The sequence below is a fragment of the Poecilia reticulata genome, linkage group LG19, assembly GCF_000633615.1.
Source record: "Poecilia reticulata strain Guanapo linkage group LG19, Guppy_female_1.0+MT, whole genome shotgun sequence".
NCBI lineage: Eukaryota > Metazoa > Chordata > Actinopteri > Cyprinodontiformes > Poeciliidae > Poecilia > Poecilia reticulata.
Genome location: NC_024349.1, coordinates 23,118,073 through 23,144,386, shown reverse-complemented (window position 1 = coordinate 23,144,386; position 26,314 = coordinate 23,118,073). Strand labels below are relative to the sequence as shown.

At 41.7% G+C, this 26,314-nt stretch overlaps 1 protein-coding gene across 1 annotated transcript in view; it reads left to right on the top strand.

Annotated features, from left to right (window-relative positions):
• Positions 1–250: 250 nt before the first annotated feature.
• raraa (retinoic acid receptor, alpha a) overlaps positions 251–26,314 on the top strand; it is a 169,035-nt gene continuing 142,971 nt past the window's right edge. The window contains exons 1-3 of the mRNA XM_008437856.2: positions 251–314; positions 400–543; positions 7,504–7,573. The gene's annotated coding sequence lies outside the window, so the exon portion shown is untranslated. The remainder of the gene's footprint in view (positions 315–399; positions 544–7,503; positions 7,574–26,314) is intronic.

The window sequence follows — 26,314 nt, the reverse complement described above, 5'->3', positions numbered from 1 at the left end:
ATTTCGTAAGGATTTTTTTTTCACAGCAGCATATTTTCATCTCGGCTGGCCTCCGGCCCAGGATCCCACTCGGACTGTATTCTTCTTGTCCACAGAGCCAAAACAATACCAAGCCGCTGTGCTGCTGCTGCTTCTTCTTCAGGGAAAGCTACTCTCGGAAAGTCCCCTTGGAAACTGGTCTTTTTCTGCTCTGTGTGCTTTTCAACAGGGTTTGGACATCACCGTTCGCTACCTCCCTTTCATCTACTCGTCTTCCGATCAATTGAAACTTATATTTGAGGATGAGCAACAGCGTTTTATATTTGCTTTGGCAGGTATTTAAAGCTCTAATTTGCTCCAGGTTGCGCTCATTAAATCGTCAGTATGATGTAATGTTTCACCGCTGCTACTGTGTGCCAGCATGGCATGTTTTTCCACTTAGGGATTCCAGAACTCGTCTCTCTGCTGTAAAAGAGGTGCATCTGTCGGCTTCTTTGGAGTCCAACGAGAAAATACGGCTAAATATCCGAGGAGAGGAGCTGCCTTTCTCATTCATCAGCTTGTGTAGGTATGATAAATGTTCCTGATCACCTCTTGACCCCGTGAGGTCAAGCTTTTGCCCTGTCACCCTCCTCCTCCCTGCTGACTCCAAACCCTGTGGATAGCCTTTGCTCTGACCACCAGAAGACGCCATGCAACGCAACTCTGCTGCTCCTCATTCGTATCCAAGCTGCGTTATCTTTCCAAAAATATCTGGGATTTATTCCCTGGCTTCAAAAACACAATTACAATTGGATACAGTGAGCTCAAACCAGCATGTTCCACTTCCTTTGTATTCAGCTTTAGTTTTAACCTCACATGATCAACTTTAATAACCCCACTGTGGGGATAAGTACACAGAAGAAAATGCAAGATTATCAGGAAAAATAATCTTCTGCAAGACACAAATGTAGCTGAAGTATTGAGGACAGATTCTTCTACACGCGCGCGCACACACACACACACACACACACACACACACACACCATATCTGCTTTAAAGAGTTACTTCTCATTTTGTTTCCCTCTGGCATTGTAAGGAATCAAAGAGGAGCTTTTGTTCTGTTGAAAATCCACCTGATAATGTTGGTAACCAGCCAAGTCCCTGCCAGAGTTGGCTGGATTTAACAGGGGAAGAGGTGGAGGGAAAAAAAAAATAGAGAAAAGAAAAGAAAACACTCCACTCTGTAGTGCCCAGTCCGGTGTTACACACTTTACACACCCAGCACAGTGGCCCACATTTCTGTACAATCCCCCAGAGAAACCGCTCTTGTGCTCGGAGCCTTTAGAAGAGGGTGGTGAATGTCATTTTCAAGAGGGTAACCCTCAAGAGTTGAAAAGTGCAGCTCAGGTAGCGGCACTATAATAGCACCAGCAGGATGCCAGGTATTCTGGGTTCGCAGATAGGCCCCTTACTTTCCGCTTAAAGTGGTCCGCATGAGACTGATTGAGCCATTTCTCCCAGCTAAGCTGCGTGAAGAGAGCTACTTCTATAATGAAAGAATACTGCTAAATCAGGGCTTGACAAATCTACTTTCTCCATGTCCGCGCGCTGACGGTTGGAGGATTAGCCTCTAATTTTAGTGCCACTTATCTCTTTGGCTGCTTTTGGGAATTAGTTCCAAATAACCCAGCCTAAAAAGTGTGAAAAATATGAAGGGTTTTTGGGAGGTTATATGGGAGGGCGGTGAGAGGTTTTCTATTGTCAGAGAAGCATGGCTGCCAGGAAGAGATTGTCTAGAAGCAGTGAAGGGGTTTTATTGGATAAAACATAGACATTTTACATGCACTCAACACGAGTTTCGGAACCAATGAGACAACAGTTTTTAGAAACAATAGGTCAGAGCTCAGGTTTAAAGGTAATTTAAATTCAGGAGCTTGCTGGTGGATGCAGAAAGTACAGTTTCTCTGCAGTTAACTAAAAGATGTTTGTTCAAATTTCATGAAAGGGTGTCTGCATGTCAGCTTTTTTGTCTCATTTAGTTTAGGGTGTCAAACTCGTTTTCATAAATGTTCTCAAGGGCTGGTATGAGATTTTTGGTGCTAATTTAGAAATATCGTAAATGAATTTTTGTTACTTGCCATATCGATCATGGGCGATAACTTGACATCAGGTAAGGCTGAGGCAGCCATGTAATAGGAGTATAAAATACAGCCACCTGCAGGTGGGAGTTTGCGTCACTTAAACCCAATGATTTTAACGATTTTGCAGAAAATTTACAATAAACTCACACTTATTCAGTAGCGTGAAAAATATCGGTGATTTGTTCATTTTTTGGGAATATCTTGAATAGCATAATGGCGAAAAACTGGAGGAACAAATGGATGCAATTTGGCCTCTGGAGCCCAGAGGGCCTGATTTGAGTTTGGCATATGGGTTTAGTGGATTTGTGTCAAGTAGAAAAGAAAATTGACATCAAATTGAAATATGTACACTTCACTGAAGTTGTTTTGTTACATAAATTCTGCTGGGGAAAAAGAACAATTTCATTGCATCAGTAATAGAAACCCCAAATTACCATAGAGGGCAGTTGTTGAGCAGAAAGCCCAAGGACAATGTCTCAAGTGCTTCAATGACATCAGACCGTCTGAATTTTAAACAAAGTCATAAAAATTTACTAAAAATAGATCCTGCTCACTTTTTTGACTTTTTTCTATTACTTTAGTCAGTCAGTCAGGAATTTCAAGCAGCAAAAACAATCAGCGTTTTTGCTGCTTGAAACCTTTCGGGGTCACAGAGACCCCGACAGGTTGGAGTTTTCAATCTCAGGAGTATTTGGCTGCGGTGACGCGTCATCAATATCAAACGACTATTGATATGGCGCTAGAGGCAGGTGCATTTAAAACAAAGGAGGGCAGAGTGTCGGTGTGCATTCAGCACTTTTGAATAGCTGTCAGCTTATTGATTCCTCCTCAAGGCGGACATCAATTCTGCTTTGCCTGCTCTGTTCTGTTTGTGACGGAGAAGCACAGATGTACATTTACAACAACAACGAAATCACCTTCTTTGCATCAGATATGCTTCTCTTTGAAAAGAACCCTTGATGTTCAGCTTGGTGTTTTGGCGCGATTATGTAATTCATCAGGGTGATGGCACAAAGGGGAGGGGGCGGGGCATGTGGAGGGCTTGGAAGGGCTGCTCATCGTCTAGCAACAGCCCAAGGGCAGGAATGTTTTGTGCGCCAGTGTGTCCGACAGGTGGCTAGGAGACGCTAATTGATTAATGGTCAGGGTTGATGTATGAGCCCCCTTGGCCAACCCCAACATAAAGGCTCAGAGCGCCGGTGTCGCCCTAAATCATTTCCTACCAGGCCCGTAAACCCAAAACAGTTCCCTTCATTTGCATTTGAAAGGCCAACTGCGAGACAGGCCGCAGCTTTTAGGACCTCTGTAGGCCGTCTATTGTCAACACCTCGAGTTTGAATTAACAAGCTAGAATTTTATGTCACAGGAATAATGACAACAAAGATGGTTTTTTAATAAGGGTCACTTGGCACTAATGAATGATTAACATCTCTACAATTTAAGCCTCTTATGATGTTTAGATCTTCGTCTTGCTTTGCTTTATCCTGGAAGCGCTGAAAACAAACCCCATTTTCCTGCTGCTGTTATTCCACAGAGAGAAAAAAAATCTGGAAACTAATTGAATGCATTTTTAACAGCTATCCTGATACCAAACTGTTTTACACCCCAGGGTGTGATCATTTAGATTATTTTTATCCATATGTGTTTTTGCTGGCAAAGTTTTTTGGGATGACACATTTGGAGTGTCAGATTCTTCCTGAGTAATTGAACATAAGTCAAATTCACCTTTCCCCTGATAATTTTTGACTCCATAAAACTCCATATGGAAGCAGTCTCTTATTATTCTTTTTTTTGTTGTTGCGAGCATTCTGTCTGTCTGACTCCCTGTCTCACTTTCTGGTTGTTTGCCATTCCACTGGGGGCCTCTCATGACCCTCCTTGTTGTTTTTGTTCGATGACTGTTAAGGACAATGGCAGTCTGGAGCCTTGGCCGGCACTCAGCGTGTGTGAATCTGCATCTTTCCAATGGGAGTTCTGTCCTCCGGTGTCAGGGGAGGTTATGTGATCTCTGTGTCACTGAAGGGGCTTTCCACCGCCGCGAGTGAGTGTCTGAGGAAGAAGGGTTTATCTCCGCCAAACGCTCGCTTGCGTCCATGCGTGTGCGTGCACGTGGCTGGAGGAATTTTATGAAACCAAGCAAGTTAAAACAACACATTGTGTCTGTTTAAATGTGAGCTCATGACTGTCGCCGCAGGGCTGCCAATCCCAAAGTTAGGCACACAGTTGAAGACTGCTGCTTTTTATCAGTCGAGGCTCAAGAATGATTCCACTTTGAGTCCAGATTCCAAGGCTGGTGAGGGATTTAACTTGGAGAGTTGGTTTGCTCGTCATAAAACCCAGGTGTGGTCGTAACCCCGTGCCTTGAAGACCATCTTTTAAAGTCTTCTCTTGGCGAGAAAGGGAGTTCTTGATCAAACAAGTTCTTGTTCTCTGCAGCCGATTTAGATTGCATCTGAGAATCTGACAGAGCTCCAACAGTATATGTTAAAGGTGAATTTCTGCACTGAGTAGCTTTCGCCCTTCAGCAAGAATAAAGACGTGATTACCTGAGGCTATTCCTGTCTGCTTTCATCAGTGTAGCTGCAGGGCCTGGACATGCATCATCAGAAATGCATGCAAACACACATGGGTATGCATCCACTCTGTCCTTCTTTCTTCTGGACTCCTCTGCTTTCTAGAAATGTAGCTACTCTTGTTTTTGTGGCCTAGTCAAAAGAGAAGAAAACGTTTGGTTCTAAACACCATTCAGAATTACAAACAGGAAATGAGGGTGTGCAATGAAACAGGACATGCCAAGCCAAGGCCCCTGCGCAAATCAACTAAATGGGTTATTGTTGGGATGGAATAGAAACTAGCACTAGACACACATGCTCGTGCACACACACCATGAATGTTGCACATTAAAGTGTTTTCAGCTGCTCCAATAAACAGTATTTCATTAACAAGATCATAAAGCAGACATTCAGCCTGCAACTAAATGCTGTGTGTGATATTAGTTTGAGTTTTCACATGTAGGGCTCATGCCAAGCTTCTGACTACCTCAGTAATGCTGGCTCTAGGCGAGGCTGTGGTTGTTTTGGATACAGAATGTTTAAGGTTTATTGCTGGACACTTTCTTCCTTACCTTGATTGTAAATAGAAAGGATGCCTCACAATGCAAGGTGGTATTTGTTTCAATGCTTCGAGGCATACTAGCACAAACCCTGTCAACTTTTACACCACAGGGATACTTTGTACACCAGGTGTTTATGCTGTAGATGTGGAAGAACTGGGATATGGTTATGTAAGGTGAGATTACTTTTGAATTGTCGTCCTTAAAATAAAACCGCTTCGGCTACAGAAAAGCTACAGTTTATCCTGCTCAAACGTCTTTGTTTTACTGGAATTTTGTCATGAAATGGAAGGAAACAGAGTTTAAAAAAATGTAATAGGTATGGTGTGAATTAATGGGTAAATACTTTGTTCAGCCACCTTTTGCTGCAGTTATAGCTGCAGGTACTTACTGTCTCCAAAAGCTCATTGTTCTTTTAAAAATAGCTAAATATCAGTCGGTTTAAATGGACATTATTTTTGCCACAGATTTGTATTGAATTTCAGTCTGAACTTTGACTGGGTCATTAATATGGTTTGATATAAACCATTCCATTGTAGCTCTGATTGTATGTTTAGGATCGTCCTGCTGTTATGTGAGCTTTCACTGCAGTATCTAGTCTTTTCAATATTCTTCTAGGATTGTCTTATTTGTAGCTCCATCCATCTTCACGTCAACTTTGACCAGCTTCCCTTCCCTGTTATACTGAATAGGAATGATCTCTTCAAGGGGATGAACGGTTTAAAATTTTTGCACAGTACTTTGCATGGCAAAAAGTCTATATTGTTTTCTAACCTGACATAACCGTAAGTAACTGTGTGTATTTCTAGAAATTCATTCATTCATTCTGTGATCAATGTACTCTTTGGTCAGTATGTCAAGTTTAGGTAGACTGTAATCTCTTGGTAGGTTTATTCCTTCCTTTTCTTGATCGATTGATCAGAGATGAGTTAGATTTTCAAAACTTAATTGTTCAAGAACCTAACCCTGCTTTAAACTTCTGTCTGAGCTGTCTGCTGTGTTCCTTGGCTTTACTTGAGGGTGTTGGAATAAGGAAGTTGAAAATAAGTGTCCACCTTTCCTTGTTTATTACTTTTTCTTGGTTTATCAAATTGAATACCTCAGAGCTACATTAAAGTTTTTGATTGCTACATCACAAAATATGAAAATCTTAAAGGGGTGTGAATACTTTTAAAAGAGAGTGCACTATATGCTTCAATGGTTTATCCTCAGGAACCGGTGATAATAGACTAGTGTGAAATTCATTTGGTGCTTGTAAAATGGTGCAACCTCTGCCTGGAGGAGTCTTATTTTTTTGGGACAGGGTGTTCTTCCTCCTGGCCCTAGCCAAGAGGAATTGTTTTAAACCCATATTTTTTATTTCCCTATCACTGTAATATTTGGATTTATTTGTTTCTTTTTAAGCACACCTTGGAAGACCCCACTCTGTTTTTACATTCTTTCGGAGCTCAAGAGATTGTATACCCAGTGTGTTAAAGATAACTTTATTTCTAAATGTGATTAGTCATGATTAAGTAGTTTGGCATTGTTGTTGAATCAAAGACAGCCACCATGTCTGCTTTGAACTTGTGGTAACTTTTATCCACTTGATTTAGCTTGAGACATTTCAAGAAATATTTTTCCAAGTTTTCTATTTCCACAAAGGTACCATTTACCAGATTTTTCAGAAGTGCCATGTGACTTTTTTTTCCAGATTAGATCTGAAATTAGATTCTGAACATTTATTATCATCTCGCAACCTCCATGAACAAAATGGTGTTATTCACACCCTCCAAACTAGTGTTGCTGAATCATTGTCTGCGATAGCCATTCATCTGTGTAGCGTCGGCCCCCGACTCTTCTGTGAAGAGATGACACGCCACTTCAGATTTTTCTCTGTCCTGACAATGAAGGCGCCTCTGTGTCCCTATTTGCGCATCAGGCTAAGGGGATTTCTAGGCCGCCACCTGATTCACATTGCTGTAATTGAGTTGTGGCCATAAGCACCACTGTGCCTGCCTAGGCCCTAGGTAATTTACACACCACAAAAGCACTTCTTTACTCCACTTTTCACATGATGTCTGAGGCACAAATGTAGCAGAGGAGAGAGTGAAATCTATCGGAAAAAGGGTGGGGAGATTACAGAAAGTACGAGAGGGGAAAAAGAGTGTAAGAGTTTTCATGTAGCAAGGCAGGTCTGTGCCAGGGAGGCTGGGGAGTCTCTGAGTCTGCAGCACGTGGATAAGGCCCACAAAAGCTCTCGGTTTCAAATATCTTTCTCTCTGTCTCTCCCTGTCTCTCTCTCTGCAGAGCGTAGGAGTTGCTATCAATTCAAAGGGACGTTTCTTTGGCGAAGGACGTGGAGGCTGACGTTTTTGGGGTAAGTGGGAATTTGTTGTTGTTTTTGGCTTGGTATAATTGGACTTTCAACACTTGCGTCTCTGGGCATTGCTCCGTCTTGTGTCACATGCCACATTTGAATTGTGGTCACAAGGATGAACTTGTAAGCTCACGATAGTGTCCGTCGCCTCGGTTTGTCCCTTGTCATGCCTTCTGCTTCTTGCGGGCGTCGAGAAAAAGTCAGAGCTTGTGCGGATCTGGCTTGATGTCAGACCTGTGGAGTCACTTTCATGCGATCTTGCAGGAACCTTGTGCGTTGCATGCTGAATGGGTAACATCGTGCCTTAATTCTGGGTCTGTTGTATCTGAAACGGAGCTGGCAGTCCAAAAAAACAGCTGTTTGTCATTACAAACTCGTTTGTAGAACATGAGCTATTTCTCTGTGAAGACAGATTTTTGAGACTGATCCATCTTCCTAATATTAGTTATAAGAGCTTAAGTCAGTCAAAGAATTTGTGATTCAGTTTGATCTCATTCCTTCAGTTTCCCTCAGCTAGTCAAAGCAGCAGTCCAGTTTGTCCTTTTTTTTTTTTTTTTGTCTCTAAGTCTCAAGTTTGAGGGGTTTTTAGTGTCACTTTCTGGCATGTCTTCCGCCAGACGAATACCTGCCCTCATACCAGACTGGAAGCATTAGCAAATGGGTCGGTATGTGTACCTGCATGTATATGCCAGCCATTACAGACTCCCTCTAGAAAAGAGCCGCTTCATCAGTTGCCCACATCACACCCACAGAAGATGTTCATGTGTCGTAAGTGGGAATGTCAAGTGGTTTGGCGGATGTTCCCTTGTTTGCATCCAGTTTGGCAAATAGCTGACTAAAAGCTGGCTGTTTTTTTTATTTTTTATTTTTATTTTTCAAGCTCATCTTGCAAATATACAGTGGTTTGCAAAAGTATTTGTACCCCCAGAATGTTTTCAGACTTTGGCACTTTGCAACCGCAAACGTCAGCGTAGTTTATGAGTTTTGTGTGATTCACATAAAGTAGTACATCAGAGTGAATTGGAAGGAAAAGAAGACAGTTTTTTCAATTATTTTCCTTCTTTTTCATTTTTTTTTCTTTTTGGCATGACACTTAGTATAGATGGGTTTGAGATATTTTGGATTATGTCTCTACCAGGTTTGGACATCTCTGACATTTTTGCCCTTTCCTCCTTGGAAAAACAGCTTAAACTCAGTCAAATCAACTGGAAAACCTCTGTTAGGATTACATTTTAAGCTTTGCCACAGATTCTCAGTTAATTTTAGGTCTGGTCTTTGACTGGGCCATTCTGACAAATGAGTACACTTTGATTTGAGCCAGTCAATAGTACTTGTGGCCTATATTTAATCTTCCTTGCTTGAAGATGAACGTCTGCCACAGTTGCAAGTCTTTTGTATATTCCAACATATTCCAACACGCCTCAGCCGCTCTACCTCTCAAGGTAGAGCGACACCACTGACCTAGCCACCAGTTAGGCTAGGTCAGTGGCGTCAGCCAACTCACTCTTTGGTTACCTAGCAAAGAGTGACCTGAGCCCCCCGTCTCCCATCCCGCTTCCCCTGATGGCTCCCCCCGGTGCGGGGGTCTCTGCGGCCGGGCGTCGGCAGGGACAGGAGCGGCGGAGCTCCTCCCTCCTTCGGGAGGGGGGAAGTCTCTGTCCATCTCCCGCCCCTCTGCGTACGACCGTTCCCCGCTCCGGTGTCCGGCCCGCGGCTCCATTCCCCCGACTGTCCGGGGGGGAACGGACAGTGGGGGGAGTTCGTCTGGATGACTAACTTGCATATCAGCAGTTTAAGGTTTCACCACCGTGCTATATAACTGCTTAAAAATAAAAATACAATGTCATAGTGGGAAAACTGGATAAAAGAGGAAAGATAATGCCACCAGTTTGGCAGTAATTCAGATATTTAAAACTAAAAACTAATAAATACTTGAGGCTGACTCATATAAGATGCTTGTATCGTGATATGTTTTTCAGCCCTATTGTCCATCGCTACTTAGTAAACAATAGGTTACTTTGATCAATCACATAAAATCTAAGCTAAAAACAGCATCCTGATGTTTGTGGTTGGTGCAGTGCAAAAAGTGAGACCGCTTAAGGGGATGGAGTAAGTTGTAAGTTTGCAGGGAGCTTTATATGTTTGAACGTTTTCCTTTGTTGTGTTAGCCTTGGTAAACCAGGTAGCAAGTAATAAGAAACTAGAAAAACATGATGCGATTCAGTGATGATGATGATTTAGCTTTGTTTTCCCATTTGTTGTCTTTCCTCTTGATCTTTTTCACCTCATTATATCCAATAGGAACCGTCGCACTTCTTGGAAATTATATAATCATTCTATTAGCAGCCTCATTTACTCATTACTGCTTTGTTTTGACAAAGGGGGGGAAAAAAGAAGATGTTTTCCATCTCGCTTTCACTCTCTAACAGAGCAGGTTTTGGGGTTTTCTGCTCCATGTAAAATAGCATTTAACCCTCTCCTCCCATCGTAATTTAGATCCCAGTCTCATAAGTGGGTTGGAAGCAGCCCCAGCAGCTGATGTGGAACACATGCATTTAATGATTCACACTCTGTGCGGTAGGTCGGCGATGACTGCTGAGCCGGCTGCCTTTCCCCTCAGTCTAGAATAGTTCTCTACTGTTGTTTTTCAGTGCAAATGTTTCTTTTCCAGCTCCCCTACTCGCATAAAAATGTGACGGCAGTTGAAGTGTGTTGCTTCAGCTCAGCTGTTCCTGTGTAATTACGCTAAACATCGCAGCCGAAGCTAGAAGCAAAAGGAATACTGTTGAAACTTCTTTATTTTCTTTTTCCTTCAAGCACTTTCACCTAGGGATGATTCTGCGTCTGCATTTCATTGTAGTTATCTGTAATCTAATAGACTCATGTTGCATACTGGTTTTTCCACCTTTCACTTACTTTTAGGCTAAACTTGAAAATGTAGAGACATGGTTGAGTAGACCGCTATTGAACCTGGGGGTGTTTTTGCCCAACTGAGCTCATGTATTGTAAGATATTTGAATATCAAGCTACTATTTAATGGTTTCCTTCCTTATACTCAGCAGTATTGTAGACGTTTTCAAGTGCTGACTCAGGTAGAAATTTAGCTGTTTAATCTGCTTTTAAAAAGCCCTATCAAGGTTATAGAAAGTTTTGGTTTTAAATGCTAGAAATGTTGTCAAACCATTTCTGTGCTTTAAATTCCTTTAAGATACACCTGAAAGTACATGAGAGACTGGGGCTTTCTCCAGCTTTAAGAAGCGGAGAGAAAAGCAGCTCAGCCCCACCCCTACCTGCTGCTGTACACGCTTGGTCAGCTGGTCATAACGTTTATGTTTAGGCATAGAAACTAATGAAGAGCTACCCGTTATGTTTACAGTGGACACTTGGACATGGAAATCCTTTTGTCTCCCGTGGCAACCATTCTGCTGCGCAAAACACCTACTGGGACCTAGAAACATCCACAATGTATAACAAACTTAAGATGACTTGAGATTGGTTATTAATGCAGTCCAGTATAAAGCCATCCTGTTATGTGAAATATCAAAAACACCTGAGTGATACTTAAAACACTTAACTTTGAGTCTTTACTCTGTGACAGCGTCCTTTAACTGGCCAAAGATCAGATGTTTGAGCTTCAGACCAGCTGGTAATTGATCAAGGTAGATGAAGCTGAAAATCCTCTGGTTCTACCCACACGCTGGTTTCTTGTTGCTCCTGAACATGAACTAAATGGTGAGGATAGCATCATTCATACCAGCTCATCTCTGCTGTATTCCTTGTGGAAATAGTGAGTAGAGTGGGATCTCTTCCTTTGTCTCACGGCCCTGGTCTCACGTCCTTTAGTGTGGCCTTGTCTGACCCTTTCTTTCTCCACTTATTCACTGCCACATCTCTCCATCTACTGACACCCACACACACACACACACCACATAACCGCGGACTGGTCATCACACATATATGATATGAAGACAAATGATGGCTCATTGCCCAGACATAACTCTGAGTGGCTCTTTCCATTTTGCAAAGTAACAAATTTGTCGGCGTCCTCAGCACTTGAGAGAGATAATGCACTTAATGGCCCCTCATAGATTAAAAAGGCTGCTCATGAGCAGTGGATGGAAGAAATGGTGTGAAGCATTTATCGATTATCTGAACCCAACGCAACATAAGGCTGTTATGATTTGAGGAAATGTGTGTGTGTGTGTGTGCGTGCATGTGGGTGTGTGCGTGCGTGCTGGGAGTCAGAACACATTACTCTTTAATTGAGCTCCCCTCCCCACCATCACCCCCGCCTCCAACAACTGCACCAGTCAGTTCACAAGAGTTATACCAGTGTTGTGTTTTTAATGTGGTGGTACTCAGATTTTACAGCACCTATAATCAACCGCATAACAAAGAGCCCCTCGTAAAATGTTGTTTTAATGAAACCTCTTCGCGCCCTTTCGTGTGTTTTTCAGAGCGTTGTTGTAAATCTTTTAAGGCTTGTGAATTAAGCTTTCTGCTGGAGCTTGTTTTATGAAACTTGTTGGAACAATAGATGGTGAGATGTTTGGAGAGCTGTAATTGACGAGGGGGACCTCCCTGGATCTGAGTGTTGCTGCAGAGCTCTACCCAATACTGTACTCTGATGAATAAAAAACAAAACAAAAAAAAAAAACACCCCAGTCACACTAGGCGAGAGGGCGTAGCTCGCTGTACTGAGCAGTCTGCAGTTCCTCTTTGGGGCGCCTCCTGACAGGAACTTGGCAGCAAGGAAACATAAACAAATTCCCTGTGGTGGGCTGGCAGGCTTCAGCTGTGTGGTTCTCCTCCGAGTTACCATACATACTGAGTGAAGCTAAGTCTGCTCAGCTCAGAACCCACAAGCTGGGAGAAATAGATTTTCAAGGACAGGACAGGTGCTGCTGGTTCTCCTCACAGCAGTCTCATGTCTCCTGTTTACATTGTAGTCGTCATGGTTGCATAATCCAACGTATTTACCGTATTTTCCAGACTATAAGATAACTTCTATTTGGACAACAGTCGTTAATGAGACGCTCCCCTTTAATATCGTGGAATAGTTTGGCTGAAAAACGATTTATATTATATATAATTTTATCATGCGATTAATTGATTTGTTGCTTATTGTGAGAGGCTTACGGGGCACGTCTATCTGTCGGTGCTACCTTCGGACACTACCAGAACACGTGTTGAGGCTAGTGAGTGGTGGAGATGCATCCCCACACAACCTGTCACTAGGTCATATCATTAACATGGACGATGACGACGCCTCTCTAACGTTGAACTATTTCTAAATAAATGCTGCTTATACTCCAGTGCATCTTACATGTTTTTTTTTTCTCTTCACAACTAATGGGACTTGTAGTCTGGAAAATACGGTACTTTTTGCACTTATTGTTTTAGACTCAGAGCGATATGTGTGCGTGCGTGCGTGTGTGTGTGTGTATGTTGGTTCTGGTGAACAGCCTAACAACTTTATGCACACACACTGGCTCGGAGAGGAAGACTGAAGGCCAGGGGTCCTGAAATGGATGGTAGAGAAAAAGCTGGAGGAGCAATGATGTAATGATGTAGTGGAGAGAAACCTGAGAGTCGAGCTGTTTCGGCCATGTTGGGCCCCACGGTTGCAACACACACACGCACGCGCACACACACACACACACACACACACACACACATACACGCAAACGTGCACATTTCATCAAACAAAGCATACATTACTGCATCCATGTCTTATTTATACTGCAGCTTTGTGTTCCAGGGCTCTCATGCCTGGAGTTTTTGTTTTCTTTCTTTTTTCTTTTTTCCGTCTTTCCATCTCCAAATACAGTGGCGTATTGTGCTGGCTGACCTGGTCCCTGTCCAAAGGCAAAGGGAACCCAGATTGCTGAAACAGAGGGCCCGCTGCTAATAGGCCGACCGGGCAGTAGCTGCTGAAGCCCGCTGTGGCCGTCCAAACCAACGGGGATGGCTAGCTGGGCCAAGAAACCATGAGTGTGCGTGTACATGCATTTCTTTTTGATCAGCCGCAGAAGGATTTAGTTGGAGAGCCGACATGGCACCTCCGTGCTGGTCCGTAATCACTGGTAAAGGCATTTAACTGACTTTTAATAGGCTTCCTCCTGCATAACATCACTTAAGGGCACCAGTTTTAGTTGCTCCTTTGCTTGGTGAGAGAAGGGTGGGGAGGCGAGGAGGTCCAACTCTTCCTCCAGTTCGTACTAGAAGGATTAAATGCTTCAATGGTTTTAGTTGCCTGCTTGACTGCCTCATCTGTTAGTTTTTATATGATTACCTCTCTGTAATGATGTCAAACATACGAACTAAGAAGTCCAATGTTTTAAGGAGGCAGATTTTCCCCTCATCTGCGGTTGTTTTGAAAAAGTATTCACACCCCTTTGGAGGCTTCCACATTTTATGAATTACAACCACTAATTTCAGTGTATTTTATGTGATAGTTCAATACAAAGCAGTGCTTAATGCCAAAGTAGAGGGAAAAGGTTTCCTTCTTTTTTAAAATGTTTTACAATGAAGCCTTTGAAAAGTGCATTTGAGTTCAACCACTTTGAATCAGTGAGTTACAGAACCACCATTTTGGGTCAGACTGGATAGTCTTTGAACTTTGATTTTCAAGTCTAGATTGATTATTGGGATCAAAACATGTTCTGTTAGCTGTTGTAATTAATTGTGTGTGTACCAATGGAGCTGTTTTCCTGCTTCATCAACATTGCCCTTTGCTTTGCAACTTGTAGTTATTAATGAACATAGTTGGTACCGACAGCCAGGCAGACGCAAGCTTCAGAGCACACCAGCAGAGAGAAAGCAGTAGGTACAACATGCTTTCACTAACCATCAAAGTGTGCACTTTGAATTTGAAGATTTTTCATTAAATCCATACATCACCAGGTTCTATGATACCACATGTTTTAATATCTAAAAATTTCAGCCCACATTTGGGAACACTGCCGGAGTCTGGATTAGACGTTCAGTTCGATTTAAGTAAAAAAGTATAAATGACCAAGTAGCACAATTAATATCAGTGTAAAGATAGATTGTGCCTGCAGTGTCAAATACGTACATTGTTAAATATTAGAATGTCAAGATGCCATGTATGCAAAATATTACATAATTTTTGTACATGGTGGCTGGTACAACCGTACAATGGACACACCACCTATTCACAGATTTTTTTATTTTATTTTTTTCATGAAGCATGTCTCAAATATTCTACAGAACATGTAGCTGGGGAAGCTGAAGTACATGGCTTTTGACATGTTGTTGACTGGCGTTTGCAAAGCAGCCAATACAGAAGCACCATTAATTTTCCTTGGCATTGATTGGCTGCATTCCCAAGATATAAGATATTGAAGACTGTAGATGTTAGCTTCTATGGACATGCAATGGCAGTTTTCACCATTGATATTAATGTATATTAAGATATAAATGGTGTTTGAACTATTAAAGTAGGCGATTATAAATGTTTGTAGAGGGCGTTTCAAGTAGTTTGGTCTCGTCTTACTAGAGCACTTTTTTTTATCAGATGTTGATACTTTGTTGGTATATTATGTCAAATCCCAATAAAACAAATGAAAGTTTGTCGCCATGGTGCGACAAACTTTCATTTCCAAACATCTGAATAGTTTTGGAACGTGCTATATTTTACAGATTGTCTTATAATGATGCCTTTTGATTTTCTATTTCTGCAGTTTTTCTTTTTGAACTGAACCTAAATTTATTGTGATGACACAGGACTTAAATAGATTTTTCTTTTCTTAAATTTAAAGAGACACCCAAACGTACATTCACTTTTAACAAGCAAGTGTGTCCAAGGTTGACACTTTTCATGCCTTTAGTCATGTCTTTTCCTCAAGGTGTTCCAGCTCTAAACCGCGCCCTGAAAAAGGTGTAGACATTGTTTTTATTAATTGCTGCGCACACTTCAAGAACACACAAAAACTTCAAGTGTTGAGAGGATTATGTCACAGTCAAGTCATTTTGCAGAAGTACCAGTTTGATCGTTTTCCTTGTGCACACACGTGCTCGGTTATTTAGAGACGGAGGGAGATTAAACTCTGTAGAAGAGCAGAGTTCAGAACGGGTTAGAATGAAGCTTACCCAGTGAGGTGTGGTTGTGGGGGAATAAAAAATCCCAGACTGCTGGGATGATGGAGGGCAAGGGTGTATAAGATGGGACCAAATGTGAGAACACTAAAAATAGGAGTTGGAGAAAATGAAACAAAGATAAACACTCTTAATCCGGAATCCTTCTGGGATACCATTAGCTGACGTGGGTGTGTGTTGGGTGATTCTTTTTATTTATCTTAGATCTTGTTCATGAGTCTTCTTCCACTGAATTTCCTTTCCTCCTTTCAGCATGTGTGCTTATGGTCTTATTTTGAGTAAAACTTTCACACCATTAAGGGGAGGAAGACTACATCAAGGGGCCCCAGATGCATCTTCACTCCCTCCCTAGCTTCCACGTCCCAGTAGGCACATCTCAGTAATGGCCCCCTATCGATCCTGAGGCCTCCTTGTCCACACTCGATGCCCATCGATCGGCAGCTCACAAAGAGTCTCAGAGGCCTGCTGCACATCCTGTGGCCACGGCGCATTGTGGTGCATATCTGTAAAGCAGCACTTGTTAAATTCACCTTAATTAACTTATTTTTTTCCTTTATCCGTTTAAAGAGATGAAGGCTGGGTTCTGCGTGCAGTGATTTCATACGGGGAACACTTCTCCGTTAAGAGCTTGGGACCTTGAGTAGAAAGCGAGGGGGCTTGGGCTCATTAAACCATGAACAATTTAGGCCTCTGTGAGTTAAAACCTTGCTGCATGAAGACATAAACACTCGACATAAAAAGACTCGCGCAGCAACTGTTGTCTCAAGAGACGTGGGACATAAAAAGAGAACTGTTGCGTCGACCATATTAAAAACGACAACAACTGATTAATCAGTCAAGCTGCAAGTAAAACTTTTCTTGTTATTGTTATAGCTTGATTTATTGAAAGTCTGGATTTGGGTCAAACTTCCCCCCACTTAGTCCCCTTTTCCTCCTTCTTTTTTGTTGCTTTTTACCATCTTTTTTTTCTTCTCTGCCTCTCTCCCTCTCTCTCTACCTAAATAAAAGCCAACCCCCCACGTCTCTTCCTTTTGTCTCTCATCTGGTTTTCTGTTTTTGTTAAAGAACACTTGATTAATGATACCACAGACAAAGCCCGCAGTCTGTTCTCCGCCGGAGCTCAGATAGGACGCTGCTTTAGGTAAACCAAAACATGTGTGCCAGTGGAAAGAAAGAAAGGTGAACGACAACAAGTTAAAGACAGTAGTTGTTTGTTTCATGTAGACATAAATCTTGGTCCTGCACTCAGAACTATGCTGGAGAAAAAGCAAGCTGTTAATTTGTGTCGTATCATTATTTTTCTTTTTACAATTTCTGAGCAACTAAAATTTGGCGGTTATGTTTGAAAACCTTTTTTTAAATTTAACAATGTAGGTATTCCTTTCAGCATTATCAGAGATACGTAAATCATGCTTTTTTTTTCTAATAACAGCAGATATATTGTTAAAGGTAGTGAACCCAACAGAAAATACATGACAGCATTTGACAGGTTTAGGGACCACAGTTACCTTCAAGTAGCCAAAAATTAGTGATGGGACTCAATTACAATTTTTACTCAAGTTAAATGCAGTGTCTGTAATTTATTAATCACATTTAACCATTAACTATATATTTACAAAATAGACATTTTCAATTGAAAAACACTTTTTTTTACTGCTAAATTATTCTAGACGTATGATTTGTTATTTAGGTTATTCAACAATCAGATTGGTGCAAAGTCCTATTATGACCATTCACCTTTAAGTGTTTCAGGAACTTCTGTTCATTCATGTTGCTACATAGCAACTGACTGTTTATGCTGAGTGTTGGAGACATCTGTGCTGCTGCTACATGGTTAGCATTGAGATGCTATTTTAGGCTTTGCTGATAGGCTAACTTCTTTTAACACAACTTGCACTCATCAATAGTCTTTTCCAGCGTCCAAACTCCAGCCAACAGCCTGTCTCGTAGCGTTACGTCTTGGTATTTCAGCTTCCAAAGCGGCATTTTCTTTTGAATATTTGAGGAAAAAACAAATCAGCAAATGGGTACATTTTCCACAAACAATTTGGAGTGGCATTCCATCTCAAAATCCACAAACAGATTAAACCGCAGATAGTGAAGTGTGATTCTTTAAAATCCGTGTATCGTTGGCTTATAATGATCAGAATTATGAGACAAGCGTAATTAGCTATGTCAACTCTGTTTGTTTACTTAATGTGCAAAAACATGATAACCTTCTAGCATTATTATTAATATTACCATAGTAGTGTACTATTGCGGCAACATTTTCAGTATTTGTTGCTTTCAATTTTAAACAAATGCAACTCGATCCCGCTGCATGGTTTTGTTTTCCTGCAGGTCATCATCATATCGTGAGAATCTCATACCAGCCCATGCCTGTTTGCCTGTCTGCCTCTAGGCTCCCCAGGATTGAGCTCAGTGCCACTGAAAGCCCTTCTAGAAGCCGGGTCGCCTTACTGAATGATAATCAAGCATATTATTCCTGTGACTGCATTGTTAGCTGTCTTCATAATGGAGGGGCTCGACACTGGTGACCTACTTTATTGCTACAATCCTCCATGTTTGCCCAGCATTGACATGGTCTAATTGGGTTCGCTCTGTGCCTAAGGTAAACATGTCCTCTGTGAAATTATTACCCAGAAGCTATATTGGCTAATAACGGTTATGTGTTTGGTTATTTCTGCTTGGCACTGACTCATTGGGCCGTTCTATCCGTCTAATGTTCAGACCTTTTAAATGCACTTTGCTCTAAGTCAATACAGAAACACAATGGTCTTTAATTTATTGTTTAGGGATATATGAAGAATAATGAAATTGGCCTGTTATTTCTTTGCTTTTGTCTGACTGATAAAAATTGCCAGTAATGTGATATTATGGTCCATGCATCTTAGATGTAAGATGCATATAAGACAGTAGTGGTTTTATTTTCTGTATAAAAGTTGGCCATGGCAGTTAGTTATTAGGGGTCTTTGCAGACACTGAGGTTAACCTAGGACAGTGATGCAGGCATTTAGAGAATGTCAGAGTGGTGTGCAAGTTGCAGTATCATCGTCCTGCCTGTGGGTTGCTGTAGTTTATAAAGAATAAATAAATAACGTGGCTTGGTAACAACCTCCCAGTGAGAAAATGTGCTGGAGACTTCTCAGTAAACAGATGGAGGTTGGTTTGTCCCTTCGCCAACAGGAGGGATGGCATTTCCTTTTGCACTTAAAATTTGCCTTGCTAAATTTGCTTTTTAACTATGGGTTCAATTTGAATGTGTCATCACTTCCTTCCTGATTCAAGCACACACACGGTGCATCCGTTCAACTCGAAGCGTATCTGATTAACTTTTCCTCAAAAAGTCAACTCAGTAGAGCAAAAAAAAAAAAAAAAAAACTTCTTGACTCCGGGTGCTGCTGTGTGTAGTTTGGTCCTATAATCATCTCCAGCAATCTCCCCATCTTCCCTGGCTGAACACCAACTTCTTCAACTCTACACATGTGATCTGTGCGATGTGCAGTGAAAAGTGTTTTGCATGTGGACCAAAAAGTTCAGTTTGGGTCAAGCATGGCTGTCTGGTTCAAGCATGTTGAAACCTAGTGGCTGATCTTCATTTTATTAGACTGAGCTTCTCTAAATAATTCACACCCTTCTGTTTCCTGGGAGGAAAAACCAAAGGCTCAGCTGGACCTGTCTTTCTTTATTTCTTTTCACTGGACATTCTCACCCAATTCCCATTTTGGACAGCAAGTTATTTACTCGCGCATGCCCCCCCAGCCCCCACAGTGCATTGTGCACCTGCCTAGACAAGCAGATGATGCTATAGAGCCAGAGGCAAAGGTAGAGTATCTTTGGCATGTGTGTTTTTCATCCTAGTCGTCAGCTTTTTTTTTTTCTAAACCCATCTCTACCTGCGCTGTCACTGCACTGAGACAGGGTGTACCCACTATTCATCCAATCTTCCTCTCTCCCCCACCCTCTGGGAGTATTATTTCTTTCTACTTTTCAAATTTTTGCCTTATTTCCTCCTTAATACTGAGCATTTCTGTATTATTCTCTCAGATCTTCCCTTATATACACACACACCGTAGCTTTGATTCCTCCCCACCACTCCCACTTAACTACGTTGCATAACCACCTTCTGCAAAGACTAGAGTTGCACTCCATTCTTCCACAAACACGCACAGTAGCCGACGACCTTGCTTCTTGCTCCCTATGTGTGTCTCTTCCCCTCCTTTTCTTTAGCTCCTCCTTTAGTTCTCATCTTCTTTTTCATTCCTTTCTCTACTCATCTCCCTCTTTCTGCCTCCTGCTCTCCCAGTGGTCTCATTAGGCATGAGGGAGGCAGCCTTGTGTGTACGAGTCTGTGTATATGTGTTCTCGTTGCCAAAGTCTCACTTGACTGAGCATGCCATTGCACTAGCAAGGGCCAGGGCTCCATTATTACCACAAAGCTGTCACAAATAGTATATAAAGTAACCTCCTGTTGCCAAGTAGTGTGTGAGTATAGGAGCCACTCTCTTAACGTCACAAGCCACCACTGCTTCTCTTCAGTACAGAGAGCCAGGTGTTGCTGTGGTGGTGGCAGCCTGTGAGTATCTATGCACGTGAAAAGATCTGGAAAGCTAGACAACAATAATGCCTTGGAAAAGTATTAATTCATCTTGAACTCTTTAACACTTTATTAAGTAAAAAGCAGGAACCTCCATGTATCTTTGGGAGGTATAGAATTAAAAGGAAAGCGACGTAAGGTTTTCAAACCTCTTTCCTTTACCACTTGAAGAAAAGGATCCCCACAGCCACAGCATAATGCAAAGTCAAGTACAGGGTTAGTTTTCCCTCTAAATATATCAATTTTGCTGGCCTGATAAACCCCAGCACCTTGTTCTACTCTTTGCTTCAAACACAAGGTCCGGACCCTCGGCTATTGAGAAATGATTGCTTCCTGTAGGTGTGGACTCTGTTGAGGTTTTAAACGAGTGGATCTGATTTTACCCAATTGCTAATGTTTGGTTGTGATGTATGTAACGCGCCAGCTCAATGAAGCTTACCGGGTATTTGCGTGCATGTAAACAACCCAATGGGGAGTAGGCCCTACAGTAGCTTTACCAGCAATAAAATGCCTTAAACATTCCTCTTACTCCGGCTTTAATTACTCAACGTTTGGAAGGCTGGACAACACAGACTGAATGCCTTTGAAAAATTACCTCTCTACATAGGCAGACTACAAGTCTAGAGCAGCATAGAAAATCCACATCATCTTTCTCAACTCCTTTTATTCAATGATTGACGTTCAGCCGAAGAAATCCCAGGTGAAGCACTGAAGGGAGATGAAAATCGAGTGGAAATAGATAGAAATATGATAGCCAGGGTAGTGTGTTGCATGTGGGCCAAAAACTTTTGGTGTCTTTGAACCAGAAGACCTTTCTCCAAAGGTTTGTTGTGTTGAAGATGCTGTATCCTTTGCTTGGCTTGTCCCACAATTACAGGGTTTCTTCTAGCCGTTCTTCCATAAATACCAGATTTGTGGAGTGTATGACTAAATGTTGTCATCCTCACAGATTCTCTCTCCAGAGCTGCTGTTCTCTGCAGCTCCTCCAGAGTTCCCACAGTCATCATAACTACTCTTCACAAAACGTGAATCATTTTTGCAATGCACTGCATACATTTGATAATTGTTGCAAACACATGGTGCTCTGGACGCTTAACACCGCATACCAAACACATCTGTCTCTTCTCTATAATGACACCCCACCTATGTGGTCCTGCCTCTGGGATGTCGTCCTATCTCCTGACTGGATGAGTGATTACGCTGAATGAGTACGCTAGTGTTTGTGCACGTGTGTGTGCGTGTGCGCGTGTGTGTGTGTGACCACAACTGTTTTGCTAGTGTCTAGTTACAGGGTTGGGGCCGTGGGCAGGAATGGTTCTCCCTGCTACCCTGCTGGCAGGCCTGACCCCAGCGGGTCACCGTCCATTTCCACACCAAACCCAAATGTCAAGCGCAGACCCCCTGCTAAAGCCATTTGTCATTCTCTGTGGGTCAGGCAGCCTAAATACATGCAGACATGCTCACCTGCTAGTCGACTAGCATGTAGCCACCACAGGGACTCATTCAGTTTCCAGTCGCTCCACTACGTTTCTTTTAATTGTTTGAAGTAACAATTTTAAAGTTTCATCTCTGTTTTGTTCTCTATGAAAGGCCTGAGTGACCTTCCTTGTTATTAACTGCTGAGTAAGCTAAGCGCTGCTCCTCTCTCTTTAAAAAAAAATTTTTTTTGGTAACTATTTTTCCTGCCGACGCGATTCGTCCGGGGCCAAACTCTGCAGGAGTTGAGACATTTAGAAGAGAAGCCAAAGTGTTGAAATCTCTCTGCCTTAATGACACCATGATAGTGACTCACTCGCTATTTGAATATTGATCTCTGTGGTGATTATATGTGGAAAACAGCTTGAAAACGATACAGCACCTCATTTGTTCCCACTCGGCTGAAGCAAGTTTCCTAAGCTCAGTTCAATATGGAAAGAGCTATTTTTTCCCTCCCATCTTCCATATACACACAGCAATGAGTGCTATCAACATAAGCTCACTCCATCACTTGTTACTTACATTATTAAGCAACAGCAATCCATTTTTACAGATAAAGGGCAGCGCAGACAGGAGCGTGCATATGTAAACATATAGGAGTTGTTTACAGGAAGCTGTCAGCTATGTGTGCTCATGATAAATAAGCAGTAAAGCATCCTCTTTTTAATGATGACTTACATGGAATATTGACTGAAAGATTGAAAGCAGTCTCAAGGGCCTTTCCAACATGACATATGACTCTGATGGTGTGTTTTTTTTCTTTGTCCTTCATTTTTCCTCCTCCACCCACATCCTTTCCCCTTTTAGCTTTCCTTTTAGTTGTCTTTACACAGTGGCTTGTGCACAGACTTTAACCCATAAAGAACAGATCCAAATGCACATGCATGCCTCTCCACTCAACACTCAAAGCAACATTTGCATGCTTTTAGCCTCAATGCAGCAGGAGCGCTGCACGAATTGCTCGACGTACTTTTTCAAGGAAAAATGCGCAAGCTGTTGGGACCTCGCCAACACACGAGCTCACACTTTTTCTAAGCTAGTTGCCTCTCACAGGAACTCCCTTCCATTTATGTTTTCTCTTGTTTTGCCTTCTTTTTCTGTGCTGTTGGCCTCGAAACGATGTCCTGAGACACACTCATCTATAGGGGGTGTGTGGTGATGTGCATCACCCATTTTTTTTTTATTTATGTTTTAAAATGAAGGATGGTAAGAGTTTCAGAATGCTTTCTTATATGTATATTAAAAAGCAACACATCAATGGTCTCCAAAGTGGCCCTTAAACTGATTTTGCATCAATTCAAGAAAGATACAGAATTGGAATTTGATGCATTTTCTTTCTGAAATTTTAAAGAAAGAAAGATGTAGGACCACAAACATCAATTGACATTTACCAAAATAAAGACTTTGGTACATCCATTCATTAGAGCTGGCAAAATTACTGCAACTTCTCCAAAGAAAGAATGACTCTCTATTCTGGAGAGATCCTGAGAATAGATGAAATCATTTTTGGGAAAAAAATCAAAAGTTTGGAAATTCCAAAAAACAAAGTCAGACATTTGACACTGTTGTTATGTTTCCAATCTATAATGAGTTGCAGATCCCTTTTCTACAAATGTTGTAGTTGTTTTTTTTATATTGCATGTCTGATGTTATTAAAAAGAAATAATAATCACAAAATAATATTTGTATTTTTAATACAAAAACTGTCCCTGGAGTAGTTTGAATGTTGTGAACACAGCCCACATGACCAAAAGTTTGAATGCCTCAAACCCTGCAGTTATGGATGTATATGCATAACATTCTTCTGCTAGACTCTTCTTGTGCCTCAATTTGTTTCGTAGAGACAGATTTTCTTTGTAGCAGCCCGTGATGTGTAAAAACAGAAGTGCAGTAAATGTTTTATAAATTAGGCAGCGGAATAGAATTCATATTGAATATTTAAGAAGCACAAAAATTCTACAAATAGGTGAATCCATGAATATGCTTTGCAGTTTCAGTAAATGCAAAAAATCTGATAAGCCAGTAAATAACAAGATATATACACTTTAAGTTACAATAACTGAGTTTTCATTACAAATCTCTGTCGATGTTCCGCTTTTGTTGAAAAATCACAATTTCACAATTTGCAGTGTTTCCATTAAATAAGAAATGCAATTATAATCACAAGTGAATATGTTTGTTAGTCAAAAAAAATCATGACATCGACTGATGTAAACACTTTCATAATTAATATCATGTGGTGCTGGTGTTATCTCCTATTTTTCCTCTCTGTGTAGAAGCTCATAGCAGCGCTGAGCAAACGCCAACAGGTCTTACTTTGTTCTCAAACTGAGCTTCTATTTTTCCTTTTAAAAACAATGGAAGCAATGTCAAACCCCATTTTTTAAGAGCAGCAACCAGTAGCTACAAGGAGTATTAATAAGACGAAGGTGATGGCAAACATAAAAAAATTGTTTAAAAAAACCCATTAAAGTGCTCTCCGTGAACAACGGAGAGCAGTTTCAGCCTCTAGTAATGGTGCATCAGGATAGCACCTGCACAGAGAGCCGCAAAGAACATGTCCTCTTCTTCTTCTCCTTTGATAAATGTTTCATCGCTTATTCTGTCTTTGTCCCAGGTTTGTTTTTGTCTCTGAGTATTTCCAGAGTCTGGCAAGCTTTTTTTTTTTTTTTGGCAGAGTGTTAGTCAAGTATTTGATGTTGTTGTTGATCTGCCTCCCTGGACCAACATCACACACAGCATTTATTTATCTGCAGACTTCTAGCTACACAGCCACTGGTGCTCCACAGTTGTCTTCTTATTAGTACTTTTTTTTGCAATGGGTTCTTCTTAAGAAACTACACGCTGCCCCCTTTTTTAACTATTAACAGCTGCCCTATTTTATGGATCTAATCTTAGCTACACTCAGCCACTGAGCGGATGGTTTTCCTTGTTATGAAGGGGGGGGAGATAGAAAGGGGTGGGGGTAGAGTGTTACCTGGTAGCCACAAAGACTCCGGGTTAATAGATACTTGCTGATGTCACTGTGCTGATTTCTTACTTTTTTACCCTCTTTGGCCTCTTAAAGTTGCTGTTTAACCCCATTATCTGATTAGATGTATGTGTTTTTTTGTTCAGGAGTGTGTGTGTGGGGAGTCGAGGGGGGTCATTTTGTGTACGTATGCGTGTGTGATACCCTGTTGTCTCACAAAGATAAAGAGCTTTCCCTTTACCTAAGGGGTATGAGGTTTGACAAAACTGTAGTCCCAAGCCCACCATCCCCCCCTCTGCTGATAAATGTGTTTTTCTTAAGGGAAGAAGGTGGTTGCTTTAGAGGAGTCTGTTTTAATGTAGCTCTTTTTTTTTAATATGTGTGTGTCTGCATGTGTGCTAGTGGGTCTTACTAATGCAGAGCAGTACGGCAGGGCTAGGCACACTCGGAGGCAGGCCCGCAACCTCGACCCCAGCATCATTTGTTTGGACGAGGGCCGTCAGCGGCTGTCACGGGGCCCATGATGAAGTGTCAGTCGGTAATTGTCCCTGCGAAGCATCCACATCTCTGGGGGTGATGGGGGAGTGATGTGGAGGTGGAGGGTGAGGGTGGAGGGCGAAGGCAGAGAGCTGACACAGAGAGAAATGACACCCTGGGCTCCTCCTATTCTCTCTCTTTCCTTCTCACTTCCCCCGTTTCCTTGGAGTTTTTCTCCTGACTCCACCCACAGCTCCACCATGCCGTCCACGGAGCCTCAGCCTTAAAGTGCCTCCACCTGATCTCCTATCAGTCAGTCTCTCTGTGCCTTTGACTTAAAATAGGTTTATTATTTCAACTGCTTTTGAAAGCTCTTCAGTGAGACTTGAAATGCCTGGACTCCTGCCACCCTCTAAATATCCATATTCATGCATTCCAGGCTCGGCAGTTCTGGTAATTAGATTTTACAGAATCTTTTATTGATCGGACGATGTCTCTATGTAATGAAAAGCTTTTACAGGAGCTTGTTGGAGAGCGATCCATAATGTCTTGCAGTAGTTTGGAGCCCCGATGTCCCATAAATTCTCAGAGGAAGTTGGATTTTAAAGGCCTGATTTCAGGGGTTGATGATAGGCAGGTGATTGCTGAATAGTCTGGAGGAAGATATCAAATTATCCCTGTGTAACAAACCTTGAATACATTTTTGCTGTTATTCCGATTTCAAAAATATTAAATATAAGATGACAAAACATGAACCAATTTTAGAGATATCAGCTAGTGACTGGAGGGAGACTTTATTTTTAGTGCTTGACCACACCTGGCTTTTGTCTGAATGATCAGAAACTCCAAAATCCAATTTTTTTCCCCATCAGTGAATGCACAATATTCAGTTCCACCAGAAATATACAAAAGAAAAAGCTCTTTGGTGTCGATGCTGGTACTGAGTGAAGGTTTAAAAAAAAAATCAGTATTTTCTGTGACAGTTTTATATGTATGTGGTTTGCTGTGAGACAGCAAGAGAGAGCGAGACATCATTGTATGACAGAAAAGCTGAACGGCATAGAGAGAAGTTACTCTGTTTTAAATTTGTAAGCCAGGG